Source organism: Camelus ferus, chromosome 12, assembly GCF_009834535.1.
Source record: "Camelus ferus isolate YT-003-E chromosome 12, BCGSAC_Cfer_1.0, whole genome shotgun sequence".
Classification (NCBI taxonomy): Eukaryota; Metazoa; Chordata; class Mammalia; order Artiodactyla; family Camelidae; genus Camelus; species Camelus ferus.
The window spans coordinates 56,408,087-56,422,400 of NC_045707.1; the positions used below are offsets into that span (position 1 = coordinate 56,408,087).

General features: G+C 37.7%; 1 long non-coding RNA gene across 2 annotated transcripts in view; it reads left to right on the forward strand.

Annotated features, from left to right (window-relative positions):
• Window positions 1-8,438: 8,438 nt before the first annotated feature.
• The window catches only part of LOC116667792, a 28,769-nt gene continuing 22,893 nt past the window's right edge, over window positions 8,439-14,314 (forward strand). For both annotated transcript variants that reach the window (XR_004324872.1, XR_004324871.1), the window contains exons 1-2: window positions 8,439-9,823; window positions 14,175-14,218. This is a non-coding gene — a long non-coding RNA (uncharacterized LOC116667792). The remainder of the gene's footprint in view (window positions 9,824-14,174; window positions 14,219-14,314) is intronic.

Genomic DNA, 14,314 nt, shown 5'->3' on the forward strand with positions numbered 1-14,314 from the left:
TATATACAGTGATATATAAGGCAGTATCAGTGAGGATAGGAAGAAAGATTTTTATGAGAAGCTTAAAAAAAATCAACAGTTAAAAAAAATCTAAGAGAAGATTTAAGCTATTTTTAAATGTCCAAAAAGTAACTTTGTGGTCTTTTTCAGCATCTCATCTATATCTTTGTGTACAAATGTTATGAGCTGGCCACCGAAATTTGTTGGGATTGTTCCACCACCAGTAATGGCTAACATTAGTTTACTAGGCTGCCATAACAAAATCTCACAGGCTGGTGACTTAAACAATAGAAATTTATTTTCTCAAGCTCTGGAGGCTAGAAGTCCAAGATCAAAGTGTCAGTAGGTTTGATTTCTTCTGAGACCTCTCTCCTTGCCTTGCAGATGGCCACGTTCTGGCTATGTCCTCATCTAGTTATTTTTTTCTTGGCACACACAGCCCTGATGTTTCTCTGAATGTCCAAATTTCCTCTTCTTATAAGGGCTCCATTCAGATGGGATTAGGGTTCACCCTCATGGCCTCATTTTAATTTAACTAACTCTTCAATGGCCAAATCTCCAATTCAGTTGCATTCTGAGGTACTTGAACCATAGCTAACAATTAATAAATGCTGATGATATGTCTGCACTGTTTTAAACTCTTTTCATGTACTGACTTGTTTAATCTTTGAAACAAATCTATGAGCTAGATGCTATGAAAAAAACCTTCTTTTCATAGTATCTAGCTCACACTATGCGAAAACGGAGGCACAGAGAGGTGAAACAAATTTCTCAAGATCACAAAGGTAATAAGTGGCAGAACAGGGAACGCATGGAAGTCGCCTGGTCTCAGAGCTGCTCTCAGCTGCCATGCTGTTTAGTGTTTGTACAAATTTAAGGGTGAACACACTAGGAATGGATGCTCAGTTCAGAAGATGACTTCATGTTCTGGCCCCACTACTCTATGCCTTTCAGAAAGCTTTCTGTGCTCTTTAGGTCTTCCATAGTCTTCTTTTTGTGAAGAATAATGGACAGGATGATATAAAGCTCTTCTGTAAATAAGGACTACATAAATGTCAACTTTATAGTAATTTAATCAGTAGGAGTGTGTCACTTGTATTTATGGGCAGCCTGGTTACTGAGCAGAGGAAATTGTGTTGATTTTCAGAGAAAACAGATCCATCATAATGTGAATAAAAGAAGATCATATAATGTGTGGCAGTAAACCTTTTACTTCATGTAGTAAATCCAACATGGTACCCAAAGATCTCAACCTTAGTTCATGTGTACCTTCTAATTTCACAATTAAGCAAAAAATTTATTATTCCAAAACATTCAGAGGTGAGAAAGAAAAAAGTAGCCCCTGACATTGGGAAACTGTTGTGACACAGCTCTAAGTTTCAGAATTACTTGGTGCTGGCCTGGTACTTACAGCTGGTGATTCTCCCATTGGACAGAAAGAATCAAACACCAACTCATCAAACCCCCAGATCAGACAAGGCCACTCTGAGACCGCAACAGAGTGTGACAAAACAAGGCCACCTCATGACTTTTTAAGCACATATAAAAACAAGATCTCTGTGTTATTTACAAAACAGCAAGCATCCCCCTCTCCTGGGTGACATAAGGGACCGCTACTTTATTACCAATTACAGCAGGAGCCTTTCTTTGATGGGATGTCCATATAGATGGGCTTTACTGAGATACCCAACCACAGAATTGTCCCTGCTTTCTGACAGCATCTAGGGTGAACCTCTACTTTCTTAGACTCTCCTCGAAAGCACCCAGCCAAAGCCCAATCCTCTTATAGGCTCTTTCTACCACCCTCTTCCTGAGATGGCCCACATTTCCCCATGCTTCTTCCCCCTTTGCTTCATGAGTGAATAATAAACCCAACTTATTCAATTATAGATGTTTCCGGCGGTCTTTAGCTGAAGGGCAATGATAAAGGCAGTGCAATTGCCCAACCAGATTTTGGGGAAACAATTTCATTTATACTACTACTTTCCCAAGTGAGAAAGACTTAAAAAGATCTTTTTTAGTCCATACAGCTTTGGGGTATTTGGGGGAGACTATTTCAGTAGGAGAGAAAAAACTTCCATTTGGACACCTCCGTTTTGCTTCTGCCGTGACAGACCTACATATTTTTAAGTGCATCCTTACACTTTGCTTGACTAAGAATGTGAGGTTCTGAATATCATGAATTCCATCTTGTTACAATGACTGTCACACATGGTTTAGCCCCAAACTCTGGTTCTATATATTCTTATATTCTTCCCACCCACAATGGAAAAAGAAAAGAGTTATACTGGTGTGTGCTGCCTGCCCAATTTAGCTGCTAACTGTCCACCCACTGTTCTTTCCTTTTTGCCTTACGCCTATGCTGCAGTTTGAGTGATCAAATTAAAAGACAGGTCTAATTAACTGTAAGAACTTTGTAAGATTCTAACTAGAAAATCTGCTGCTTCTGGCTCACTTTTTTTTCCCCTCACAGAGAAACTGCTTTGTACTTACAGCTTATTACTGTTTGATAATTTGTACAGTATTTGCCTACATACACATATACACATTCAACTGATTCAACTGATTTTATTCTAACACTTCAATCCACATGCCTATATTCTGTGGCACGATATGGTTGCATAGCAACCTTTGCAAGTTGTGAACAAAAAAACACCTTGTTATTGGGTTCTAGGAGAGAGATTTTCAAGTACCATCGAGCCAGGAGTTCCATAAATAAGAATTTTTTTCTTATACTTTGGTGGAAGTATATTTTAAAAGGGAGGATTGGCATCTGTGATAAATCAGAGAGAAACAGAACCTTCAGACACCAACACAAGGCTGATAAACCAACTGGCTTGATGGATTCTAAGATATTTTCCTTTGTTAAACATGAGTTAATGTTGGACTTGAGTTTCAAATGGTTTGAGTATAGATGTTTATTTTTAACATGATTAGACTAATTCACTCATACACTGAAGCAACCATCCTTCTACCTATGATGCCAGGTGCTGGCAGTAAAGATGTATCAGACACAAACACTATACAAATAAATTTCATAGATTCTGGTTTACCCCTTGGATCTGGCTGAAGGTAAAGAGGTCAGAAGGCTCAGTGCCTGAGGACTCTCCTCTTTCATTACAAGGATTGTTTATTCTTTCAGAATAAAATCTGTAAATCTGTGGTCTTGCTGTGGGAAGTCTGACTTAAAGGAATCCAGTTTGAAAATATGTGCTTTTTTTCTTATTATTCAAACAAGTTGCTATTTGTAGTGTTGACAACCTAATTTTATATTCACTGTCTGCCTGAATGTCCCTAATTAAAACACACTTACACAGGGGTAACTCGGTTTCTGACCACAGCACACCAGGGAGAACTTTCTGGTGCTGTGGTCTTCACCTGGCTGCATGGTGCTCTACCTGTTTGAGTCATCCTCTTGCATTCTATTCCTCTAATGTTTCTGAAGCACTTGTTTTCTGTGTGAGTTGCTTATTATTGTCCATCTAAGGAGCTTCAGTTTGCTAAAACGTAGTGGTCACAATAACTATTTTCATTCATTCTGAATTTAGACCCTGTCCATTAAAATTGTATTTCAGAAAATCGTTTTGGTGTTAATGGACTGTTACTGATGTTCTGAGACTGCACTGTTGATGAGAGCTATGTTTCACATTTCACACTCAGAAAGAGTCAAGCGCAGGACTTTTTTTGACTCTGGGTCTAATGTCTGTAATAAACTTGTGATGGTTAATTTTATGTGTCAGCATGACTGGGCCACAGGATGCCCAGGCAGCTGGTTAAACATTATTTCTGGGTGTGTCTGTGAGGATGCTTCTGGAAGAAATCAGCACTTGAATTAGTGAACTGAGTCAAGTGGATGGCCTTTTCCAGTGTGGGTGGACGTCCTCCAATCCACTGGGGGCTCGATTTGAATAAAAAAAGGCACAGGAAGGTTGAATTCAGTCTTTCTCTGCCTCACTTGAGCTGGAACACTGATTTCTGCCCTTCATGCTCCTGGCTCTCAGGTCTTACATAATCAGCTCTCCAGCTCTCCAGCCACTGAGCTGCACCGCCGGCCTCTTGGCTCTCCAGCTTGTGGAACTTCTCAGCCTCCTTTAGTTCTGTTTCTCTGGAGAACCCTGACTAATGAAAAACTCTAGGATCAAGACCATATAAAATCAATTATCTAATGGAGGGAAAGTATAAGTAATATTAAATGAGCTCCTACTATGTGTCAGTGTCTATTCACACACTGTTTTCACTAAATGCTTGTAGTGCTAAGGTGGGTGTTATTGTATGACTGTTAACTGATGAGATAAGTACATTTCAAAGACACTGAGAAAACTGACCTATGTCACATAGCTAAGAGTAGGAGAGGTGGTATTCAAGCCTGTCTGCCTGACTTCCAAAACTCATTCCTACCACCCCATTCTGAGGTCCAGAGAGCTAACATTTATTGATTACCTACTTTCTGTCAGACACTGGCTGGAAGAGTCATATGTATTTTATGAATAATAGATTGTATAAGGTGCTCTGGATGCAGCAGAGAATTCTAAGGCATGGCTTGTGAACTCAAAGACCTTGTAGTATATTTAAGATTAAATAGGCAACACTAAAGTGCCTGCGAAGTGGAGAGCACTGCTGTAGGAGCTGAACTGCTTTCAACTCTATGTTTTCTATGACCTTTTGAATCTTGAATGACTGTGGTAGAAATGGGTGGATCCCAGCTCTGTCATGTATTAGATGTGTGATTCTGGGCAAATTACCTACCTCTTTGCACCTAAGTTTCTCCATTTGTAAAATGTACATAATCGTAATGCTCAGTTCATGAGTCTGTTGTGACAATAAAAATGAGAACTTAGAGTGCTTTGAAGTTATGTTACTAGGTACACACAAGTTATTGTATAACTATAACATCTTCCTGGTGAACCTTTCCTTTTATCATACCATTACTCTTTATGTCTAATAACACTTTCACATATTTTTTCTTTTGTCTGTAAATTGTTTTGTCTTATGCTAGTTTTCTTTTGATTAGAATTTGCTACTAGTAGTATTTGATAGTATTTGCTATCTTTTTTTTTTCTCCTATCCTTTTACCCGCAATTGTTTGGGGTCCATATGTCTTAGGGATTTAAAAATTACATTTATGCTTATGTAATTATTATCAATTTTTATCTATCTTGACCATTTTATTTAATGATGTTTTTCCTGTGCTTGTATTTTCCTTCTTATGTGTTCTATTGGATTGACAGAATTTGTCTTTTAATCTCTTTATTCATTTGGAAATTATGTATTTCCATTGAAATGAGATTATCTATTTCTTTTGTTACCCTTAATATTTAAACAAATATATTTAAGCAAATTTTAAAAAATTAGAATTGCTGCTCCCTTTCCAACCAATATAACTGACTTGGAATGCTTTCTCTTTCTTAACTCTTATCATGTTTTCCATGTCATTGTGATCAAATGTTGTTAGTTCCACCTTTAGATTTTCTATTCCACCTACAGATTTTATATCCCCTAAATTAATCATTATTCTTCTATATAGTCATTGCTTTCTTGGTAATTTTCTCAACACTGCCTAACAATTCACTAATCATGTTTTCAGCTTCATTTAATTTTCTGTTTTTACTCTTGATTAAATTTTTAATTTCTAAAACTTCTATTTGGTTCTTTTTCAAATCTGCCTGGATTTTTCTGATTGTATTTGCTATTTTTATTTAGGTTTTTCATTCCCTTCTATATATACTAAATCACTTAAATACACTTAGTATTTTATATAAGATTGTTCTGAAGTCTTGAAGGTCTTACCTGCTGTTTATAGTATCTGCTGATTCTTGCTCTCAGTGGATGATTTCTTTACATTCTTTCTAACTTTGGACTGCTTATCCTCTGCAGGCTGTCTTTTATTGCCTGGGTTTAGGGTGTATCCTTTAAGAATGACTTTTTCATTTAATGCTATCAAGAGTCTTAAAGATTTATTAGCCACTGGCCAACATTTTATATTAATTTCAAGCTTTCGAGATTTGGATTCAGCATCCTGTGGGAATTCAAACACCAAACTTGACTGAGGTCAGGACTATGGTTACAAATTCTTAGCAGAGATTTCTTTTCCTCTCGCTCACAGAACCAGACTAGAAGAACAGATGTGCTACCTTTTCACTTCCCTCTGGTGGGTGCATTTTTATAGCCTACCGTGTTGTGTGAAGGTGTCCCCTTTGAGGATCCTAGTTTTACAGGGGAGGGTCAAGAGTACAAGGCAGGTAATCCATCAGGCCCTTGGTTAGAGCAACAGTACACTTCACCTATGCATCCCACCAACTTGGTATTTATGGTATTTACAGTTCTGGATTTTAGTTCACTCTTAACTTTTGAATTACTCTTTACTTTTTTCAAATTTCCTTGAAATGTTGATGCTTTCTTCTGACCTACCATGTATTTAAAAATGTTTCTTATATTTATCCAATGTGCTTATGGATTTTGCAGTTTGAGGGCTTATAGATTTTCCAGTTTACCATATTGCAAGAAATGCACCTACACTCATGGAAAGTAGAAAGTGGATTCTAAAAGCAGTAGAGTTTGTTATGGCAGTGATAAGGAAAGTTCTGAGTTCTTATAGCACATTTTCCACATTGTATCCATGCCATTCTTTCTAAATCACAAATCTTACTATGCCATTGCCTAAAAACCCTTTAGTGACTTCCCACTGCTCTTGGTAAAAATTCTAATTCTCTTAGCATGTCTTTCACTGAATTTCATTATTTGCCCCCTCCTTGCCCATCCAGTTCTCTCTTTCCATGCAGTGTTTTCACGCAGCTAGAATTAATTTCCTTAACCTTTTCAAGTTTGTCATTTTGTTTTCACCTCCACCCTTTTTACCCCACTGATCCCTCCCCTTCCCCTCCCCTGAGAAAAACACAGATTTTTTCTCATCTCTCTCCTTCATCCCAACTCCCAACTGATGATTGTCTAATTTTTCAGGATTGAGTTTAAGCATCACTTCCTCCAAGGAGCTTGTCTTGACTCTCCCTCCCCAGAACATGTATTTCCATTACATGTTCTTATAGCATCCTATACTTCTTATTTCCTCTATCATGTCACTAAAATAGCATTTATTTATACTTGATAGTTTATTGGTCATTCTTGCTAGTCTCTAAATTCCATGAAAGTAGACACCCAAATTATTTCCTCATTACTGATTCTCTATATTCTAGCATGATATATTGTAGGCAATTAGTAAATATCTGTTGAATATTCAAATTATAACTGCTATGGCTATTATCATTTACAGTGGCTATTATTTATGTGCCTAGTACAGGGTAGAAATTATAGGCATTATGCTGTTACAGGGAAGCTTTAATTTGGGGTTACTTATGAGAGCCTTTCACAAATAGAAAATGGCTATGTCCTATAATTTTAATTATCTACTTTGTGAGGCTGTGTATTCAGGTCTATCATACTGAGTACAGAAAATTTTGACTATGGTGACTACTTTTAAATGGGTCAAATCAAATGGGTCATTTTGTGGAAAGAATCCTTGATGATGATACTGGTACAAAGGCGATTAAATTCACTCATACGTTCCCCTATGGTTGTGCCATGTATGTTGGCATGAAGAGTAGGAAGAGCCTTGAAATTTTTCAGGGTAGTCTTTCTTTCAGGCATGGACATCACACTTAGTACTTACTGAAATACCAGATGGCAAATATGAGTGAGGAAAAATCCAGACAGATATTGTGGGATGTGTTAATGGCTCCAGGTAAGGCTATGGCATCACTAGAATAGGTGTCCATGGGCCTTCATGGAAAGGACTTATGGACAGAGATGCACATACTGAAGAATTCCAATAACGGAATATGTTTATGGGTGCAAAGAGGAAGTAGTGTGAATATCAGCAAATCAGCTGGACAGCTAGATCAGTTTGTATTGTTGCTACATGAGGAAAGGTGAGGTTCAAGGTAGACTGAATGAGGGTGAATTCCTTGTTCAGAAATAGGGCAGAGACTATTTTTAGGGATTAGTACTTCCAGCACAATCTGACATTCTTGCTTTCAAGTTCGCTATCTGGCTTAGATATCTAGGTTTTAGGTTAGATTTCTAGGTTTATCAATAATCTTGGAGTTGAGATACACAAAGACCAGCAATTGTCATCTTTGTCACCACTTCACTACACAATTTATGAAGTTTTAAGCTGTGGCAATAGGTTGCATTTTTTATACTGTGACATATCTCTGCCCTCTTGGTAAAGACATCCCATCTTAAATGTGGTTCTTGAGGTTTTATTATCCACATGGAGCAGATAGTTGTGTTCTGTGGGACTGAGCTCCTTTAAGAATCACATGCAGAGGAACAGGAGCCAAAATTTAGAGTTCCTCTGGGCCTCCACAGCATCCATGGTCATTTAGGTCCATCAATCTCAATCACAAGCAGCTGAGAAAGTTTTCAAAGTGAAATTTAAATTACAGACACTGGAGAATATATTATGCTATCAGGAATCACTGAAATGATGAATTCTTATTCAGAGGATGTGTGAAAAGGACTGGGTGATGTCAAAGATGAGAAATAAGAACCAATAATAAAAACCAGAGATTTTGGGAATCATTGAATGCTCTCATAGGTAAGTGAATTACTATAATGCTAATTTTTTTCAGATGTATTTGGACTCCCTTAAGGAACTAGATATGACACTCAACACTAGTCAATTAAGTACATCTTGCTCAGATCTTATATGCAAATGATGCTGACCTAGACAAATGGACCTAGATTAACAGGCAGAAATGAATTTTTGAGTTGAGAGCATGTGAGTATATTTAGTTGACTAAGTTGTCATTCAGAGAGCAGATTATTCCTTGGCCTAGAAGCCTCTGTGTGTGTGTGTGTGTGTGTGTGGTGAGTGGGGACAACAACCCTCGACAAATTGTGGGTACATTTCATAGGCCAAAGGTCATCACTGGATATACAAGTGTTCCAATGTATTTTTATAAGGTGTATTATTTTGATTGCATATAATGAACCCCACTTATATCAATTTATGGAAAAAAAAAAACATTGGAAGGATTCTGGGAAAGTTTTTAGAGTCCAAGGTGGAGCTAAACATCAGCTTCAGGAAGGCAGGAATAGGACAATTCTGGGGTCCATAGATACTGATTCAGGGTCTTGAATATCAAGAGGATGGTTTTGTTTCTTGCCTTTTCCTCTGTATTTTGTCATGCAAATGAACTCTTTGTCCAGGAGCAGGGGAGGGTTGTACATGACTCCTAGCAGCTTTTAGTGCTTCTTGCAACTTAGTTATTAGATAGTAAAAATCCTTTGTCCCACATTCTGCTCCAGTTACTAAAACACCCAGGGAAGGGCTTGGACTGGTCAGAGGTGGGTCCTGTGCCTGGCCCAAAGGGATGTGGGTTGGGTCTCATTGGAAACATATATTTCTTTTGTCTTGAATTTACTTTTACTCTATGACCTTCCCCTTCCCTTTAGCTCAAGATGCTAAACATGATTCATCCATCATTGGGTGACTGGGGCGAGGAGTGAGTTGTTCTGGAATAGAGGAAAAAGGATGAATTTTTACTGTTATACTTAGACAAAAAGCTACGATCCAGACATCAGACCACATATGTGGGAGAACTCTTGCTAACTTAATTTTTATCAGTTTTTATAGTTGCAGTTCCGAGGGATAGAAGAGTTGGAGAAGAAAGAAACTCCCAAGAATGAATGAAAGACCCGCACACTTTGCCTCCTGTTCTGGGCGTAGTTCCAAGCTGAGTGGTACAAGATCAACACCCCACACTAGGTCTGGAGATGTGAAATAAAAGGGGACTTTCTACCGGGTTACCTGGGTGGCAGAATGGTACGTCCCTCTGATGACCATGGTGTGGGAAAATAGAACTGGAACAATTGTATCATGTGCCTGGGCAAAAGAGTGTGCGGTAGACTCATTCAATTGATGTAATTAAGCCTTTTTACAAGGGAGGCTCTCCAGAAGCAGACGCTAAGATGGAGTTTGGGTGCAAGATGTTTATTAGGGGTGTAACATCTTTAAAAGGAAGAGGGAGAAAAGCAGGATAGGATAGAAGAAGTCCAACCATGATACAGCCTTGACCAACCTCATGGGAAGCTTTGGAACAAGAATTGCCAGTTTCCTAGGCTGTCTGAAATGGCTGAGCCTCTATCCCCACACCTTGCTCTATCATTGGGTGTGGACCACCCAGCAATGCATGTGACCCCAGGCAAAGCAGCTTACTGCAGCCGAAGCCAATCAAGAAAACGCTAACAGCTAGGCTAGACCCTACACCTTCCTTTTAAAGTTGACTTGAAGGTGCATCTTGTATTTATATAAGCTCTCAAGGGATACAGGAAGTAGCCACTGTTTTTCTTTTGGGGATGAGAATGATGAGGACCTAAAGGATCTTGTGGTGATGACAGTGCTGCAGAGCAGAAAACAACCATAGCTTATGCTGTTGTTGACCCAGTGAGAAGGCAGAATCCCTCAGCAGTTGCCAGTGTAACAAAAGGAACATATCAAAAGACCCAGCAGGATATGAACTTTAATAGATGAGAAAATAAAACATTCCTATTTCTTACCTCTACCTCCAACCTCTACCTCTCTGTCATGGTGTTGTGTAAGCCTTCTCGAATTCATGTCATTCGGGGAGAAGGTCTGAAATAACTGACTTGGAATTGAATATGACTATGTTTTTCCATCAGGTAAAATGTTGATTTAAAATGGAGATGAAGGTGAGTTATAGAAAAATAAAAATTCTAATTTGCATATCCAGAGACGTGGCCAAGAAAATTCATAACTATCTTACAGTAATTGAAATAAAACTGAATTCTTGCTGTTTACATTTATTAGGAGAATATGAATGGTTCTCCAAGTTTTGGTTAAGTCGGAACAATTACGTTTTATACAAATCAGACTTCTTTCAAAATGTTTGATAGTATTTAGGTCTTATATGCTTACTTGACAAGAGTGCAGTGTTGTGACATTATTTAGACACATGCCCACCTCACAGCCCTTTCCATTGTATTCTTTCATTCTGGAATGATCTTCAACAGCATCTTAGTCTTCTATGCCATTTTGTTTCTTGCTCAAATGTCACTTCCTCAGACAGCTATTCCTTAGATAACTTATTCATGTTTCCTTAACATGCTTTAACTTTCTTCAGCTGTTTATCGCTACCTGACATTATATTCTGTTATTTGTATGCTGTGTCCTCACAATAAAGGACACTGTGAGGGCAGCACACTCTTCATCATCTTCACACCCTCAGTTCTCACCACCTGGTAGATGATCAACAAATATTTGTTGAATAAATGATTGATGGTATTTACAGATTTGCCAATTCTGGAAATTCACTTAAATTGCCTCTAATGGGGAAAATTATACAAATTATTTTACTTCACATATCTTCCTATATGAAAAACTTCTGAATCCATTTAAAATAATGCCCCTGAAAAAATTTAAAATATGAAGGCACTAAAATGGCCTCATTCTCATCCTCCAATTTTCAAGCAGCATTCAATTGGAGCTTCAAATATACATCTTTCTAGATGGCTGAATTACAATGAAATATTGTCAAAAGCAACACTGGATTAGCATTGTTAATCAGACATATTTGTATTCCCAGGTTTCATGCACATAGCAAGATCACATTTTGCTAAACAGAGGTGAGACATTTTTGAGTATAGCTTAGCAGTGGGAAAATGGCATTGGGGGGGGGGTCAAAGGTAAAGGTAAAGTTGGAAAACCAGGTTTTCCAACTGTGAGATTTAAAAGGAAAAGGTATTTTTTCTTTTTCTTTCCCTTCATCCTCCTCTTCCTCTAGTTCTCTTATTATTCTTCTCTTCTCCCCGCCCCCCCCCCCTTTCTCCTCTTCCTTCTTAAATCCTTCTGTGAAGGTATCCCACTGGGTGGGAGTATGGAGCTAGTTTTATCAGAAAAGAGCAATGGAAAACAACACTTAAAAATAGTGTGGCTGTTTCAAGATATTAATACTACTATTCTTAGAAAGTCTTTTTGTATTTTTAGATCTTCCACAGACTGAGGGGAGAAATGACAAACGGCATCTGGGATGTAGATATATGACAGATTGGCAAGACTTGTCCAGACAGGACAGTCAGTGCTTTATTTTACTTCAAATGTCTTCAGCTTATAAGTAGAGGATCAGTGAAAAAAGTGTTCTAGAATTAATTGTGTTTTTTCTGACATGTTTCCTTAGCTTATTTATTAATTTTCTAGTCACATAAATTATACAATTTTTGTCTTTATTTCACCAAGATTTGTTGGGGGGAAGTGATAATGGATTACTGAAATAATATCGCTCAGAGGAGTTTAATATGAGCAGAGGATAATGCTCTATATTAAAGTATGATACATTATTTTGAATTGATGCCTTAATAAATCACATTTATCTTAGAAAAAAATCTTGTGTGTTACTGACCATGGATAATATTATCTATATCTCATTTTTATGTATTAAGATACATCTCAAAAAACAGTGCAAATGTCATAGCAATACAATTTAAAATTACTATACATATAAATGCCTGTTTATTGACTGGGACTTTGCATATAATTAAATGCAATAATCAAGCAGGTGTCAGAATAAATATATGCATTTCTATTTTTTTAGAAAGAAAATATAAATTTAATTTAATAAATTCCAGAGGGACGCATTACCAAGAGAAGCCTGCCAGTTAAGATTTGTTACTATGATGGTATGACGGTAGACAAACCATTTCCATGGTAATTTAAACAGCTTTGGGCATAAGAGGCGGGAATAAATACCTTAAATTCAGTATAGATGTGAAAAACAAGTCACTATGTACTCTGATGTATTCAGTGTGATGGAAGAGTAATTTGCTTTAATCCTCTGCAGAAACAACTCTGGGCTCCAAAAAGGGCAGACAGTTGAGAAGTAAGCAGAATAGTGCTCCAAGTACAGCCAGAGTGATCTATCAAAACGTAAATCTTTTAATGTCACCACTTTGCATCTTTATAAAGACACAAATCTATGTAGTGCTTTCTTGTGGTTCAAGACTGAAATCTTTCTCCTGGATTCACAAGGCTCTTTATAGTGTCATTCCACCTTTTTTCCAGGCTCTGTTTCAATCACACTTTCTTTTTCCTCTGTTCCAATAACACTAGACTTCTTTTATTTACTAAAATGAGCCATGAGAGTCTCTTTCCTGCTGCTGGGCAGCCAGGGAAGGCCTGGGCTCCCTTGCCCACTTAATTCCCTTTCATCCATCAGATTTCAAACATCACTTTATCGGGGAGGCCTTCTCAGGACTCTCAGTTCAGCCCCCAGCTGCAAACTATCAAGGCACCATGTACGTTTCCTTTGCTGTATGATTATTTGATTAATGTATTTTATAAAACTTGACTGTAAGCTCTAGGTGGGCAGGGACTGGGTCAGATTTTAGTCATCACTGAACTCACAGCTCTAGTATTTTATCTATGACCCCATTCCCTCTCTCACTCCCTCATTGTATCCTGCCTGTTTTGGAATACTGACTTTGAGATCCCTGTAATCCTCTATGCAACACCAGTTCCTCCCCTTCAACGTACAGCTAGAGGTTGGGGCTACACATCAAACCCTGAGAGATAGTCTACCATCAAGAAAAGTGAGGTGGCATTTGAAAGGAACTTGGTAGCAGTGTATGCAAAAAGCTGTAGCCTTTCACAAACTGTCTTAGTTCAATTTATCGAAGGACAAGAAAATAAATGTAGAAGAAAACCCCATTTCAAAACAAGAAAACCAAAGCAGTTGAAAATTTGCAAGCCATATTTTGGACTATACATGTGACATGGCCTTCTATGCTGAATTTGCTGCAGTTGTCCATTTTACAATAAATGCAATAGAATAAAGTTTAAGACTGGAACACAAAAAGTGAAAAAATGTTCTCCATAATTAGTACTTTTTTTCCCCCTTGGTTAGTATTAAGGCCATTATCTGAGACCAAAATGACACCAATGTGAGGGTCACTGTGCTTTAATTGGGAGAAAACAGTGAGAAAAGAAAAATAAACTCTTATGGTTTAATTACTAGTCGCATCAATTGTTATCCCTTCAGATATAAATACTTTCTTTATCACTTTCCTCAAAGTCCCTGAGAAGAGAGGTGATTACAATGCTTCCTATCTCCAAATGTGGGAAATTTATGTAATGAGAAATTGTTTCTTTTTTCTTTCTATAGCTTGCCAGACTAGAGGTCATCTAATCCAAGTTCCTCATTAGCAGGTGAGAAAATAATACTTGTATTGTGAATGCACAATATTGAGATAACTAGGTGATTTGTTCCATTTAAGTTGCCTCTGTGTGTGTGTGTGTGTGTGT